At 35.6% G+C, this 17,337-nt stretch overlaps 1 long non-coding RNA gene across 3 annotated transcripts; it reads right to left on the reverse strand.

Annotated features, from left to right (window-relative positions):
* Positions 1-680: 680 nt before the first annotated feature.
* Positions 681-3,607, reverse strand: LOC139862308 (uncharacterized). 3 transcript variants are annotated; one of them, XR_011764127.1, is made up of 5 exons: positions 3,485-3,607; positions 3,070-3,400; positions 2,271-2,699; positions 1,530-1,670; positions 681-956 (listed from the first exon to the last, which is right to left on the reverse strand). It is a non-coding gene; the product is annotated as an uncharacterized lncRNA (long non-coding RNA). The 3 variants fall into 3 exon arrangements; XR_011764126.1 differs by having other exon boundaries at positions 2,271-2,368; positions 2,474-3,400; XR_011764125.1 differs by having other exon boundaries at positions 2,271-3,400.
* Positions 3,608-17,337: the final 13,730 nt, after the last annotated feature.

Here is a 17,337-nt window from a genome sequence, read left to right on the forward strand (position 1 = left end):
GGATGTGCAAAAGATTACTATAGATACGTAAATATACATTCACATCGTTAAGGATGTGCAAAGTTACATGTAGTTAACTATACATTCACATGATAAAGGATGGGGAAAAGATTACATATGTAGTACCTAATAGGTTGCATAAGGATGCGCCATAGAGTTGTGGTGTGTTGTTAGCCTTGTTTGTGCTTCTTGGTTGTTGGATCTTTTTGTCATTTTTTTATATGATGATATAGTGTAAATTTTTTGTAAATTTTTTTATGAAGATTACCTGAGGTGTTGAACAATGATCTTTTTGCTTTTAGTGCGTCTTGGGAGGGTGTGTCTATGTCTGTGACTCTGTGAGCGGTGGAATTTCAATGTTTTGTGGTGTGTAACTGGTGCTGTGGGTCGTGTGAATTATCGCAAAAAGTTGCTGGTTGTTACATACAAAAGGTTATTACATGAGTTTGTATACATTGTATAATCACATTCTTTTTTTGATCTTGGAATGTCTTTCCTGCACTTGTAGTTAGCGAGAGATGTCCAACATGACTGTAACAACCGGAATATATTAACACAATTTAATAAAGCACCCTAAAATTCTTGCAGTATATAACACAATTTAACATTCATAGCCGCGCGGTCAGCTGCTACGGAGAACTCAAATGTTGATTAAAAGTTAAGATGACCAAAAGAGTCGATTTATAATTCGATGTTGTAGCGATATGATACATGAGAATAACAAAATGAGCAGCTTGAAATGATACAAATAATAATACTCTGTAACCCTCTTAACATTATCATAAAGAACAACACCTAAAAAGTAAATTACAAAATGTATAATATGCAGATATATACAGGATGGCTCGTGTATACTAACGATCCCATTCTTGTAAATAACTTATCGCCAAAATAGAGTTTGAGTCATCAGTGCTGTGATTAGGCGGGTGTAAATCTTGACATCTTCATCTTATGGGCTACAATCACGCACACACCAAATCATTAAACTCGCTAAACAGTTGTCATGTATATATATATATACACACACACACACACATATACATATAAATAAAAAGCTTGCTACTTATATGTGAAAAATACATGAAAATACTAATTCATAAGGCTCTTAATAATCCAGATAAAAGTATCTCCAAACCCCTCTTAAATTATGCATAAGATTTGCTTAAACTGGAGTTATACTATGGATTCATGAAACATTCTCACTTTTGAAAGATTAAATGTAGTAATATGGATGAATTTCACTTCAAATTTCAACTGCAATTGTGTTTGTATAATTTGATTAAGTTACCAACTTTTGACTTAAAATGAAAAACCCATAACAAATATATCAATTAGAAACTCAACTACTTTAAACCTGCTTGTAATAAAGGGATTGAGAAAAGTTGACCTTTATGTTTTCAAAGAGTCAAAACCACTAACAGAAGACGAAGAACACCCACCTACATCTACATTTCCAAAAAAGATACAAACATCGAAAGAACCATAAAATTTTCACCAAAGTCCCACTAAATTTAGATGCAAAAACTAACCGGGTGTAACGAAATCCTGGCAATCTGGCTGAAAGTAACAGAAGTTGAATCCACTGAATGCACCTGAGTATCAACCCTATGAGGAACCAAACGATGATCGACAACGCCCTTTTTTTGTCTCTTTTTAGATGACATGAAAGTCTGAAATATTAGAAATCAATCTTGTAACAAAGCTTTTAACAAAACATTCACAAACATACATCTCAGTCAGTAAATAACTACTGAAACAATTAGCTAACAATTACTATTGAGGCATACAAATAACAATCAAAACTTCATAGGCTCAACAAAAAGACAAATAACAGAGATATATGGACTTCTGTCTTGTTTTAATAATTTAATAGTAGTTGTTTTTACCGTTTAGATCTTTTTAAAGTTTCTTATAAAAGCGCATGTTTAGTATATACTCTAAGTATTAGTTTTGTGACTTAGGCTATCACTTTTATCCACACATGAGAAATTTAAATGGCTATCATAAATATGATCAAAAGTCAGTCATGATTAAATAAAAAATTTCTCATATATTTTGACTCCTATCTATGTTCTGACTGCATTTAAAAGCCGTTTTCGTGTACAACATAGATAAGGAAATGATAGAAGTGGATAATTTCACATTTAAATTTTAGATTAGGGAATGATAGAGTTGAGAAATTTGAATGCAGTGAAGCAAATAGCAGGAGTCAAAACATATGTATACATCTTTGGAAAAAAATAATAATAAGCAAATAATAAATATCTTACCTCTAACGATCGTGAATGCAATATTCAAAGAAGGAATGCCACAAAATACTGTATCATAAGCCTTTTGAGCATTGTATTATGGTAACAAATGATATTATCTGCATATAAAGAAAAAAGGCAGTACTTGGATTATGTTTCTGTTAGTCTTATTACGTAAGAGTGATCATGATTATGATTATAGACTTATAGTGCTCGAATATTACCTGGAATCGGGTGAATTAGGTAGTCCAGGTCTGAATTAGAAGCCTGGTTTGTTAAATTTGCGTATCTATGATAGCGTTGGGATGGAGTAAGCTAGTTAGGGCCATGGCTGCAACCCTTTTGTTGCCATGCCAAGATATGATCCTTTTTTCTCATTGCAAAAATCCATTAACTTACAGATTTTCATCATCACAAATCCGTCACATACACCAAGTTCAACATGGAACACTTTACAACATTTACTACAATGGTTAGTATATGTTACTTTAATTTAAAAGAACAGTTTTCAGAACGTTTGTTGTAATGGTTACTGTATGGTAAATTACCAGACCTTTGAACAACCGAATCCCAACAACATACAATAAACATTTCAGCATTAATATGCAAAGGTATTATAAACTAAATTAACCTAGTATACAAATACACTTTTATTAATCCTTATAAACAGAACAGTAGCTCAAGTTAAATCCTTATAAACATAACAATATTTCAACTTATATACAAAAGTTAATTATTGTTGTAAAATTTCGTATACCATTGTAGTTTGTTATCAATGAAAAAAGAAATAACTAAACGTGCAATGAAAGAGATTTGTTACCATCAGCAGATTGAGAGACGAAGACAGCAGATAGGGATGACGAAGGCCTATGTCGAACCAAAAAACCCGTTACTTTTTTTGGTAACAAAAGTAACCCAAATAATATCTTTTCCCAACCGCGTGACTATCGAGATAAAACCACAAAATCGATAACCCATGTTTAATTTCTGAAACGAAGAAACAATTAGCTACTCAAATAGGCTATCATCACGATAAAACACGAAACGAAAAACCCTAGGGTTATGTGATAATCACACAAAGAGAGACGTCTGGTAAAACCAAGAAATCAAAAACCCGTCTTCCAAATCGCCTCATCATCAGCATGAAACCACTAAATCGAAAACCCTAGGTTAGATGATAATCTCGTAGAGAGGAAATCGGTTGTTAAAACACAACAAAAATAAAGGAAGCGTACCAGAGTATAAGAAGAGAAGGGCCATCGGACCACTTGAAAACGATGGAGATAATCGCCAGAAGATTCTGAAGTTGGGGATGATGAATGGGTAGAGATAGGCGATCAACAACGTAACTTTTTTTTGGGTAGGTATGATAAAGGCAAGCAACCGATTTAAGGATAATAGGGTTTAAAGGAAGTTGGGTCGGGTCAGACAAGGACATGGTTTTATATTAGTTACTGTTAGCGCATTGTATAAACCAATCAAATTTTGACACCATTTAACACAATTTATATATATATAAATAGTAATAATAAAATATAATAACTATAATAATCTAAAAATCTTGTTAATATTAATATTAATACTAATGTTAATAATGATAGTTTACAATTAAATTATAGTTTTAATCATCATTCTTATATTAATATCTATATTTAAAATCATTAATTTGATAATCATATCCTTTAATGGTAACCTTAATAATCAAGTTAATAATAATACTTTTGGTAATCATAATAATAACTAAGATTATATTATAATTGTACTAATAACAATGTTATTAATAATAACAACAAATAATACTAATAACATTAATAATAATATATCAAATTACATGTATCAAACCTGATATTAATATTAATGATTATGTTAAAAAATGAAAGTAACAATAATATTTATAATACAATTATACTTCGACTTGTTATTGAATTTAATTTATCAATAATACATATTATTAATTATGTAGTACTTATATATTAAGTAATAACATATTTGAATATTTAATATTTACATATTTTGTATATATTACAATATACATATAATGTACAGATTATATATGTTTATATAGATTTATTTTAATAACAATTTTATTAACTTGTATATTATTTTACATACTTAATTTTAATGTTTCCATTATATTTAATTATTATATATATTCACTTTTATATTTATTTATTTATTTAAATACATATTTATTTACATCCAATTTGTTCGTGAATCGTCAGAAACTGTCAAAAGGGTAAATGCATTCATGTAAACTGTTCCAAAGTTTTCGAGACTCAACATTACAAACTTTGCTTATCGTATCGAAATCATATAAAGATTAAGTTTAAATTTGGTCGGAAATTTGCCTGGTCGTCACACTTATCGTGTCAGAATAATATAAAGTTTAAGTTTAAATTTGGTCAGAAATTTCCAGGTCGTCACAGTACCTACCCGTTAAAGAAATTTTGTCCCCAAAATTTGATTGGGATTGTCATGGCTGACAATAAATATGTTTTCATGACTCATATGAGTTGATGAATAGAGTTTTATCATTATTGATTAATATAGATAAAACAATTCGATTACTCGAAGAGTATAGGTAAAGCTATCACAAAAGATTGAGATAGAGATTACGGTGGATTTCCGAAATTCAAGGAATTTAAAGAAAATCTTTCAAAATCTATATAAGATTCGGTTATCTTGGTGAATAAGGAAATTAAGATCCTCTTTGATTAAATGCGATCATCTGCCTCGATTGTTATGCCTGATATTTTACTATAAATTCATCTCTTCGTTCCATTATTTTTTTTACCATTCATATATTTTCTTCCTCCATACATACTTCCAAAATATTGTGGAAATGCTCCATCCAGTTCTGATTCTTGATATTTTCCTAACTATCTCATCTGTCATTCTTCTTTTCCATTTACCGTCGGAGGAATCTATTCACTTTTACTATTACCTTGGGGTTATAGTAGTTTTCATTCTCCCATGTCTTTATATTGCCATCCGCATTGATATACACAGTTTGTAACTCCTATGTTGTTGTTGGGCTTTATATTTTCCCTTACATTTTGAAGCTTCATGCTTTTGTTTTCTTTTCTTGACTTTGAGTAAAGCAAGTAATGATCCAAAATTCGTAGGTATGAAGTTTCGAATGATCATAATGTTCTAAGCAGGGAGGAACGTAATAGCATGATTTGATTTGTTAAATTACCAGAATCACTGAGGATAGAACTATCAAGAAATTATGTTATTGATATGTTTATATATTAGATAGAATGTAAGAGTCATGTAACATGGCACATGATGACGTTATAATCTGTGAATCATTACGTTCCATTAGAAACTCAGCATGACTTACTGTAATATAATCACGTTGATCAAGTGTCATTATATTATACTAACTCATGCTTCAGTTCCCAACACTACTTCAATAACATTCATATTTTAAATTTTGAATTTTTCAGAATTTAGAAACTAAAAAGTTTCCTTTCTGTTGTAACACTGATATCGCGAAGAGATATATGATTTCAGATAAAAATAGTTATGAAACTATCTTCAAAAATATTGAGGATATTTATAATGAAAGATTCGATGATATCTTAGAATTTCTAATATCGATGGATAGTGAAGAAGATCTGTTTGTAAAGATTTAGAGTCAGGAACAAGGTATTCGTTAATAACTTCAGCAGACATTGAATCATTTGGATTATTTGAAGGCAGATTTAGTCCTTGTGATTTGTCCACTGCCTTTGTAACATCCCGCCTTTTTCCGTTTACTTTTTCGTTTAACTATTTAAATCCCGTTATATGTTTATAACATCTCCGATTAATACGTGTTTTAAAAATATCTCGTCTAGGTATTTCACGCACCCGCAAACGAACTTGAGGGACTAGTTTTGCCAAAATGCCAAAGAGGTGACTAGCCTTTGACTAGTCAACCCCCACCCCCATCTTTTCTTTTTCATTTCCCTTTTCTTCTTCTACTTCCATATTTTCTCTAAATTCTCCAATTTCAAGAATCATCATCTAAATCAAATCGAGCAAGCATCCATCTAAAAAAATTGCATATTCGGAATCCTCTCATCTTCCTCTTCGATTCCATATCGATTTCATCAAGTTTGGGTAACTTTCTAAAATCACTAGATTTTGTGTTCTTGATGTTTTTAACTTATAAAGTTGTTAATTAGTGTCTATGGCTCAAGTCTAACATGATTATATGATTTATATGCTCGATTTCATTATTTGAAGTAACTAGCTTAAATATGAACTTTGGTGTGTTTGATTTGGTAATTTGGTTGCTTAAATGTTATTGTTATGGTAAAGTGCAAGTATTAAATGTGTTACTAGTAGCACTAGCTTCAATTTGATGTGTAGGTTGTTTTAGAAAACTTCATAAACTTGATTATTGGTTTTGGTGGATTTGGGTTAGGGTTTGATGAACTTGAAATGAACTTTTGATGCTTTGAATGACATGAAATGTTATTTGTAAGTGTTAGGTTGTATCGTATGCTTGATCACTTTCGAAACGGCATATCATTCATATAAATTGGTTGCCGAATCATCGAATTTCATTTATGAACTTGAGTGCATTTAATGAGGAACTTTAAATGTGATTTTGGTTGTTGTAAAAGTAAATGTGATGGATGAAATGTGTTTAGTTGTTTTCCTTGTCAAAATACCTTTCCGATGATATAAGATACATGCTTTGGTTGTTTGCGGGTCATAAATGGTGATTGGTTGAAGTTAGGTTCGTGCATAAAACTTAAAAACTGCCAGAATTCTCTGAACAGGTAATGGCGCGGCGCGCCATATACCCGCGCGGCGTGCCAAAGTGGTCTGTCCAACTTTGTCAATTTTTGAATAATGTTTGCTATGCTACACACCTCCAATTCACATGTAACTTGTTCTAACATGCTCATATATGATTAAAAACCTCAGAAAAATAGTTCGGGACCCGACCCGAACATGTTGACTTTTTCGTTGACTTTGATCGACCAAAGTTTGACTTTTTGTGAAACTTAACCAAATGATTATGCAACCTTCCTAACTTGATTCTATACTTGTATCTTGCATGAAACTTGACAATTTGATTTCACATGCTACATAATTGAGTCGTAACGAGCCATAGGACTAATTGAACATCTTTGATCTATCGTGTTTACCGTTATTGATACGACCTATTTGTTTAGGTCAAGACTAGCATTATTCTTCGCACACGTTACTTTGTGAAGTACTTTTCATACGTGCACTCAAGGTGAGATCATAGTCCCATCTTTCAACAACTTTTATACTTTTAAATCATGGGATGAGAAACATATACGGTTTTATACTACATACTTTTACACTTTGAACACAAGTACGGAAACGAACATTTCACGTACGGGTTTGAACAAAAAGCCTCAATTCAATTATCATTAGTTACACTTGCAGGGTGTAAACGTGAACTTATATTATGTGATCACATGGGCTTGACGAGCCTCATTCGGACGGTTCGCTACCGTTAGCGGATGAAATACATTTTCGGGTCTAGTGTATGTTCTAACACTACGCAAAGGGTGCAAAACAGTTAAGTTTGATAATTGGGTGCCCGCGAAACAAATAACTTTGGAATGCAAATGATTTAGATAATCATATTATATTAAATCTTGTGGTTCAAATGCAACGTTTACTAAAACACCTATGATTTCACCAACGTTTTCGTTGACAGTTTTCTATATATTTTCTTAGGTCCTTGAAAGCTACTTGATACATGCTTTCGCACTCTTTTTGATACTTGCTTGGATGTCGAGTATACATGCATAGTTGGAGCGTCTTTTGACTACCTTAAATTGTGTCGCATAGGTTTTATTCGTACGTTAAACATTGTAATGTAACTAGTCTTTTGAACTACATTTGTAAACTTGAAACATCCTTTTACTTATGAAATAAATGCGACATATTTTGGTCAAACGTCATGATAAAGACTTATGACCACGTAACGGGACCTAAGTAGTTGTAGGGATTTAGAGTTCATTGGTGTCGACCCCGAGTCACAGGGTACATTGGTGAGTCTAGACTACAACCGGCATATAGACTTGAAGTAGGAATTACTTGACTACTTGTGCATTATACTCGAACTCGTCTATCATATCTGATTCTTATTCAATCTTAATCTCACGTTACTTGATTCAATTGACGCGCCACCTTGACTATATGGATTAGTGTCGAATGCACATTTGAATTAGGGTAATATAATTTCTGGGATTATATTACGGTGACTCATATGAACATTCCGACATTATGACATAAAGAATTTAAGGCGAGTCAAGGAAAAATTTCTCTCTATCCTTATTCCATATCATGGTTAGTATTATTAAGAATACTAATCAACGGTATTCTTGTGTTTTGAAGGAACAATGCCTCCTCGTCGTGTGCCACGCCATGAGACTCCCGAACAAGCACTACAACGAATGATAGCCACCGCCGTGGAAGCGGCCATGGTCGATCACTCCTCCAACAATAACAACAACCACAACAACAATCAAGGGGCCGGTAACTCAAGCGAAGGGTGCTCCTACAAAGCCTTCATGGGGTGCAAACCTCACACTTTTGATGGAACCGGGGGACCGGTTGTACTCACTCGATGGTTCGAACAAACGGAAGCCGTTTTTAGCATAAGCGGTTGTCGAGACCAAGATAAAGTCAAATATTCCACCCACACCTTTGCCGGTATCGCCCTCACGTGGTGGAACACGTATGTACAATCGGTGGGTACCGATGAAGCTCAAGCCCTCTCTTGGGCCGATTTGAGAGAGAGAATGATCGTCGAATTTTTCCCTCGTGAAGAAACCCGAAAGCTCGAACAAGAGCTAAGAACTTTAAAGGCGGTCGGAAACAATCTCAAGGCCTACAATCCACGATACGCCGAGCTATCCTTGATGTGTCCCAACCTCGTGAACCCCGAATCTCAAAGGGTTGAACTCTATATGGATGGTCTTCCAAAGAGCATCAAACAAGGAGTGATGTCATCCAAACCCGTTAACCTACAACAAGCTTTGAACATGGCCCGCCAATTGATCGAAACGGTTGACGAAATCATAGTTCCGACACCTAAGGCCGAGGATAAATCGGGCGGCAACAAAAGAAAATGGGAAGCCCCCCAATCAAGCAACAACTACAACAACAACTTCACCAAAAAGCCTTTCACCTCCGACGCCAAGAAAAGTTATGGCGAAAATAAACCCTTTTGCAACAAATGCCACAAACACCACTATGGTGAATGTAGCAATCTATTTTGCCACCGGTGCCAAAGGGGTGGTCATGTGGCTAACGATTGTAGAAGTGCCGCTCCCGTCGCTCAAAAGGTGCCCAATGCACCAAAATCGGGTACTTGTTATGAATGTGACCAAACGGGTCATTTTAGAAATGCGTGTCCGAAGAAGAAAGCCAACACCAACACGCGCGGACGAGCTTTCAACATCAACACTGAGGAAGCCCGAGATGACAATGAATTAGTCACGGGTACGTTTCTCCTCAACAACACTTATGTTACTTGTTTATTCGATTCGGGTGCCGATAAGAGTTTTGTATCCAAGACTTTGACTCATTCTTTTAATACTCCACCACTTCCACTAGATACCACTTATACCATTGAAGTGGCCAACGGAAAACTATTGAGTGCCGACAAATATTACCGGGGGTGTACGTTAAACATTTTGGGTAATGAGTTTGAAATTGACTTGATACCCATGGAACTAGGAAGTTTCGATGTAATAATCGGTATGAATTGGCTAGCCAAAATGAAATCTCACATCCTTTTTGATCTTAACGCAATCCGAATTCCTATCGAGAATGGTGAACCTTTGATCGTCTATGGCGATAAGAGTTGCACCGGACTCAACCTCGTTTCATGCATTAAAGTTAGAAAACTACTCCGTAAGGGTTGTTTTGCGATCCTTGCTCACGTTAAGAAAGTCGAGTCCGATGAGAAGCACATCGATGATGTGCCAATTGTTAGTGACTATTCCGATGTATTTCCCGACGAATTGCCGGGTCTTCCACCTCATCGACCGGTTGAATTCCAAATCGATCTTATTCCGGGGGCCTCACCCGTAGCACGTGCACCTTATAGACTCGCTCCATCCGAGATGCAAGAATTGCAAAGTCAAATCCAAGAACTACTTGATCGTGGTTTTATCCAACCTAGCCATTCACCTTGGGACGCTCCGATTTTGTTTGTTAAAAAGAAAGACGGATCCCTACGAATGTGCATTGATTATCGTGAACTAAACAAATTGACGGTTAAAAACCGATATCCTCTTCCTCGCATCGATGACTCTTTGATCAACTACAAGGGTCCTGTGTATATTCAAAAATCGATCTCCGCTCGGGTTATCATCAATTAAGGGTTAAGGGGGAAGATGTCTCCAAAATCACTTTCCGAACTCGTTATGGTAGTTATGAATTTCTTGTAATGCCATTTGGTCTCACTAACGCACCGGCGGTGTTCATGGATCTTATGAACCGCGTGTGCAAACCGTATCTTGACAAATTCGTTATCGTGTTCATCGATGATATTTTGGTTTATTCTAAAAGCGAAGAAGAACACGAGGAACACCTCCGGCTCATGCTTGAACTTTTAAGACAAGAACGACTCTATGCCAAATTCTCCAAGTGTGAATTTTGGTTGAAGGAAGTTCAATTTCTTGGTCATGTTGTAAGTGACCAAGGTATTAAAGTCGATCCAACGAAAATCGAAGCCATTAGTAAATGGGAGACTCCCACTACTCCTACTCACATTCGTCAATTCTTGGGTCTCGCCGGATACTACCGTAGATTCATCAAGGATTTCTCTTTGGTTGCTCGTCCTCTAACCGCTTTAACTCACAAGGGAAAGAAATTCAATTGGGCGACCGAACAAGAATCCACATTTCAAATCTTGAAAACAAAGCTAACCACCGCTCCTATCTTGTCACTTCCCGAAGGCAATGACGATTTTGTTGTGTATTGCGAAGCCTCGAAACATGGTTTTGGGTGTGTGTTGATGCAACGAACGAAAGTCATTTCTTATGCTTCTCGACAACTCAAAATTCATGAACGAAACTACATGACACATGATCTCGAACTCGGAGCCGTTGTCTTTGTACTTAAAATGTGGAGACACTATTTTTATGGAACTAAGAGTACTATCTTTACTGATCACAAAAGTCTCCAACACATCTTTGACCAAAAGCAACTAAACATGAGACAACGAAGGTGGATTGAAACCTTAAACGATTACGATTGCGAGCTTCGTTACCATCCCGGGAAGGCAAATGTAGTAGCCGATGCCTTAAGTTGAAAAGAAAGAGCGGTGCCTCTTCGTGTCCGAGCCTTAAACATCACCATCCACACCAACCTTAATAGCCAAATTCGGGTAGCCCAAGATGAGGCTCTCAAGGATGAAAACGTTTCACACGAGCTCTTGAACATTCTCATCTCTCGATTCGAAATTAGAGAGACCGGACTCCGATATTTCGCCAGAAGGATTTGGGTGCCTAGTTATGGGGACCTACGAAGCCTTATTTTAGATGAAGCCCATAAGTCACGATACTCGATTCACCCCGGTGCCAATAAGATGTACCACGACCTTAAAGAACAATATTGGTGGTCGAACATCAAAAGAGACGTAGCTACTTATGTTGCCAAGTGTTTGACATGTTCCAAAGTCAAAGCCGAACACCAAAGACCGTCCGGGTTACTTCAACAACCCGAAATCCCGCAATGGAAGTGGGAAAGAATAACGATGGACTTCATCACCAAGTTACCAAAAACGACGGGCGGTTATGATACCATTTGGGTTATTGTTGATCGTCTCACCAAATCCGCAAACTTTCTCGCTATGAAAGAAACCGACAAAATGGAGAAACTTGCACAACTTTACATAAAGGAGATGTAGCTCGACACGGTGTACCTTTATCGACTATCTCCGACCGAGATGGCCGTTTTGTTTCTAGATTTTGGTGTACCTTGCAAGAAGCGTTGGGAACGCGTTTAGACATGAGCGCCGCATATCATCCTCAAACCGATGGATAAAGCGAACGTACAATTCAAACCTTAGAGGACATGTTACGAGCTTGCGTGGTTGATTTTGGAAAAGCTTGGGACAAGCACTTACCTCTCACCGAGTTCTCTTACAACAATAGTTATCACGCGAGTATAAAAGCCGCCCCATTCGAAGCATTATATGGCCGAAAATGCCGTTCTCCTCTTTGTTGGGCCGAAGTAGGCGACGTACAAATCACCGGACCCGAACTCATTCACGAAACCACCGAAAAGATCGTTCAAATCCGAGATAGGCTTCGGACGGCCCGGAGTCGTCAAAAGTGCTATACCGACAAAAGACGCAACGACCTTGAATTTCAAGTCGGTGACCACGTCATGTTAAAAGTCGCACCTTGGAAAGGTGTAATCCGTTTTGGGAAACGTGGGAAGCTAAATCCGCGGTATATTGGTCCTTTCGAAATCTTGGAGCGTATTGGAACCGTTGCTTATCGTTTAGATCTTCCGCCTCAATTGAACTCCGTTCATCCTACCTTCCATGTATCTAACTTGAAAAAGTGTCTTGCTGAACCCGATATCGTCATCCCTCTCGAGGAACTTACTATTGATGACAAACTTCATTTTGTGGAGGAACCGGTTGAAATTGTGGACACCTCCGTCAAGACATTGAAACAAAGCCGAATTCCGATTGTTAAAGTCCGTTGGAATGCCAAAAGGGGACCCGAGTTTACTTGGGAAAGGCAAGATCAAATGCAAAAGAAATACCCTCATTTATTCCCGGCTCCGGAAACGCAAGATCCCGAGGAAGAAACAACAACTACTACGCCTACTTAAATTTCGGGACGAAATTTCTTTTAAGGAGTAGGTAATGTAACATCTCGCCTTTTTCCGTTTACTTTCCGTTTAACTATTTAAATCCCGTTATATGTTTATAACATCTCCGGTTAATACGTGTTTTAAAAATATCTCGTCTAGGTATTTCATGCACCCGCAAACGAACTTGAGGGACTAGTTTCGCCAAAATGCCAAAGAGGTGACTAGCCTTTGACTAGTCAACCCCTACCCCCATCTTTTCTTTTTCATTTCCCTTTTCTTCTTCTACTTCCATATTTTCTCTAAATTCTCCAATTTCAAGAATCATCATCTAAATCAAATCGAGCAAGCATCCATCTAAACAAATTGCATATTCGGAATCCTCTCATCTTCCTCTTCGATTCCATACTGATTTCATCAAGTTTGGGTAACTTTCTAAAATCACTAGATTTTGTGTTCTTGATGTTTTTAACTTATAAAGTTGTTAATTAGTGTCTATGGCTCAAGTCTAACATGATTATATGATTTATATGCTCGATTTCGTTATTTGAAGTAACTAGCTTAAATATGAACTTTGGTGTGTTTGATTTGGTAATTTGGTTGCTTAAATGTTGTTGTTATGGTAAAGTGCAAGTATTAAATGTGTTACTAGTAGCACTAGCTTCAATTTGATGTGTAGGTTGTTTTAGAAAACTTCATAAACTTGATTATTGGTTTTGGTGGATTTGGGTTAGGGTTTGATGAACTTGAAATGAACTTTTGATGCTTTGAATGACATGAAATGTTATTTGTAAGTGTTAGGTTGTATCGTATGCTTGATCACCTTCGAAACGGCATATCATTCATATAAATTGGTTGCCGAATCATCGAATTTCATTTATGAACTTGAGTGCATTTAATGAGGAACTTTGAATGTGATTTTGGTTGTTGTAAAAGTAAATGTGATGGATGAAATGTGTTTAGTTGTTTTCCTTGTCAAAATACCTTTCCGATGATATAAGATACATGCTTTGGTTGTTTGCGGGTCATAAATGGTGATTGGTTGAAGTTAGGTTCGTGCATAAAACTTAAAAACTGCCAGAATTCTCTGCACAGGTAATGGCGCGGCGCGCCATATACCCGCGCGGCGCGCCAAAGTGGTCTGTCCAACTTTGTCGATTTTTGAATAATGTTTGCTATGCTACGCACCTTCGATTCACATGTAACTTGTTCTAACATGCTCATATATGATTAAAAACCTCAGAAAAATAGTTCGGGACCCGACCCGAACCGAACGTGTTGACTTTTTCGTTGACTTTGACCGACCGAAGTTTGACTTTTTCTCAAACTTAACCAAATGATTATGCAACCTTCCTAACTTGTTTCTATACTTGTATCTTGCATGAAACTTGACAATTTGATTTCACATGCTACATAATCGAGTCGTAACGAGCTATAGGACTAATTGAACATCTTTGACCTATCGTGTTTACCGTTATTGATACGACCTATTTGTTAAAGTTAAGACTAGCATTATTCTTCGCACACGTTACTTTGTGAAGTAGTTTTCATACGTGCACTCAAGGTGAGATCATAGTCCCATCTTTCAACAACTTTTATACTTTTAAATCATGGGATGAGAAACATATACGGTTTTATACTACATACTTTTACACTTTGAACACAAGTACGGAAACGAACATTCCACGTACGGGTTTAAACAAAAAGCCTCAATTCAATTATCATTAGTTACACTTGCAGGGTGTAAACGTGAACTTATATTATGTGATCACATGGGCTTGACGAGCCTCATTCAGACAGTTCGCTACCGTTAGCGGATGAAATATATTTTCGGGTCTAGTGTATGTTCTAACACTACGCAAAGGGTGCAAAACAGTTAAGTTTGATAATTGGGTGCCCGCGAAACAAATAACTTTGGAATGCAAATGATTTAGATAATCATATTATATTAAATCTTGTGGTTCAAATGCAACGTTTACTAAAACACCTATGATTTCACCAATGTTTTTGTTGACAGTTTTCTATATGTTTTCTCAAGTCCTTGAAAGCTACTTGATACATGCTTCCGCACTCTTTTTGATACTTGCTTGGATGTCGAGTATACATGCATAGTTGGAGCGTCTTTTGACTACCTTAAATTGTGTCGCATAGGTTTCATTCGTACGTTAAACATTGTAATGTAACTAGTCTTTTGAACTACATTTGTAAACTTGAAACATCCTTTTACTTATGAAATAAATGCGACATATTTTGGTCAAACGTCATGATAAAGACTTATGACCACGTAACGGGACCTAAGTAGTCGACGCCGTCAAACATGATTTGGTCGGGTCGCTACAGCCTTCTCCATGGTTTACTCAATCCGTTTTCCAGTTCCAACATTTCTGAGTTTTGCCAATATACTATTCTTTATCATCAAACTTCCGGTTAATGTTGTCTACGGTTATCTACAGTTTCTGCTGCTTCATTCAGCTTTTTCAACATTCAGTGTATTGATTCGTAGACTGGGTGTTTTTTAGAATTTCAGAACGGAAGATCACAATTCCAAGAGATAAATGTTATATGTATACATATAACTGTTGATGTAGTAACGCTGCGAGATTCAAAATACTGATTGCTAATTCCCGGTAATTGATACGGTAGTTCTTGTTACAAGATGTGAATGAGTATATGAATAAGTTTTAACGAACAAATATAATGGTTCTTCGGAGATACTTAATCCAATGAGTAATGAAGTTGCTGGTAAGTTTACTGCTAATGTGGTGGAATATAAACAGTTCTCCGTTAACGATGATGAAGGGGCAAACGTATATATCAAAGTTATAATAGAGTTTATTCGAATGAAAAGTCGAAATTGATTTACTGAAGCTGTGACAAAATTGGCTACTTTGGAGAGGAATTGCAATGTTATTCTTGGTAATAACAATACCAAAGGAGCTAGCACAGATACGTGTTAAACGTTTACCCAGGTTCCGAGTGTTTTTAGGTGTATAACTATATGAATCAATATTTTCTTCCGTAGATGAAATGCGGCTGGTTCATCCTCTTGATTGAGGTGTTTTCAAGAATCATGAAAGGTTTGTACGCAGATTGTAATCGTCAAGATACAAATGAGGTTTAAGATGAAATCAAGTGGCAAACTTGAAGAAATGTTTAGTTTCATATGTTATAATCAATATTTTAATTCATTTTAATTGTCCAATGTTGGTAGAACACAGTTAGTAGTTCACAGTTAGTAATTCCATAATTCAAATATATAATATTCGAATTAATTAATACATATCGTGACCCATTGTATACATGTCTCAGACTCGATCACAACTTAAAGTATATATATATTATTTTAGAATCAACCTCAACTCTGTATAGCTAACTCGAACATTACCGCATATAGAGTGTCTATGGTTATTCCAAATAATATATATAGATGCGTCGATATGATATGTCAAAACATTGTATGTGTGTCCCGATTTATCCGACGATATTTAAAGTACATAAAGTAAATAACAGAAATTAAATGACGATAACTAAAATTGCGAGAATTAAAATTGTGATAAAAAAATTGCGATAAATAAATTGCGATAAATAAAATGTAATAAGGAATTAACAGTTAGCTAGGAACAGTTAGCTAGGATTTTGTTAGCGTGGATTCTTAAAAAAATTTCTCATAGCTAATTTGTTTGTTTCTAATAAATTTTATTTTGTCCAATGTTTTCTTCATTATGCCACTTGTTGGATTCTGATAAGTCAAAATCCAAATATGAAATTGAATGAAAATGGTTATTCTGTGGTGAATGGATTCGTATATCTGTGGATGTAAGTAGGATAGTAAATGACTGTTGAATCAGATTGAAAGAATGTACAGTGTAACTCATTAATGTGAAATCTAAATATTCCTCGGGTATTACCTACCCGTTAAAATATTTTCACCATTAACAGTTTGTACAAAAGAATTTTTAATTATAATCTTTATGAAAATATATATACATATATATTTTCTTCAGATGTAATTATGGATTTAATGAGTTAATATGATATTAATCTCATTTGCTTTTCGGTTTGAGCTAGAATAAATAATCTTTAAGACTTTAGAGATTACATAATCTCTATGAAGAACGGAGATAATTGATGTAGAATGATACTTAGAACGATGATTATACTCGAGGTACATAATGAGATGTTGAGGTGTGTGATGTTGAAACTTGGGTTATTGGTGGTACTGGTATTGATGTTGGTGGTACTGTTGGTGCCGCTGATGTTGTTGAAG

This window comes from Rutidosis leptorrhynchoides, chromosome 8 (genome assembly GCF_046630445.1).
Source record: "Rutidosis leptorrhynchoides isolate AG116_Rl617_1_P2 chromosome 8, CSIRO_AGI_Rlap_v1, whole genome shotgun sequence".
In the NCBI taxonomy this organism is placed as follows: Eukaryota; Viridiplantae; Streptophyta; class Magnoliopsida; order Asterales; family Asteraceae; genus Rutidosis; species Rutidosis leptorrhynchoides.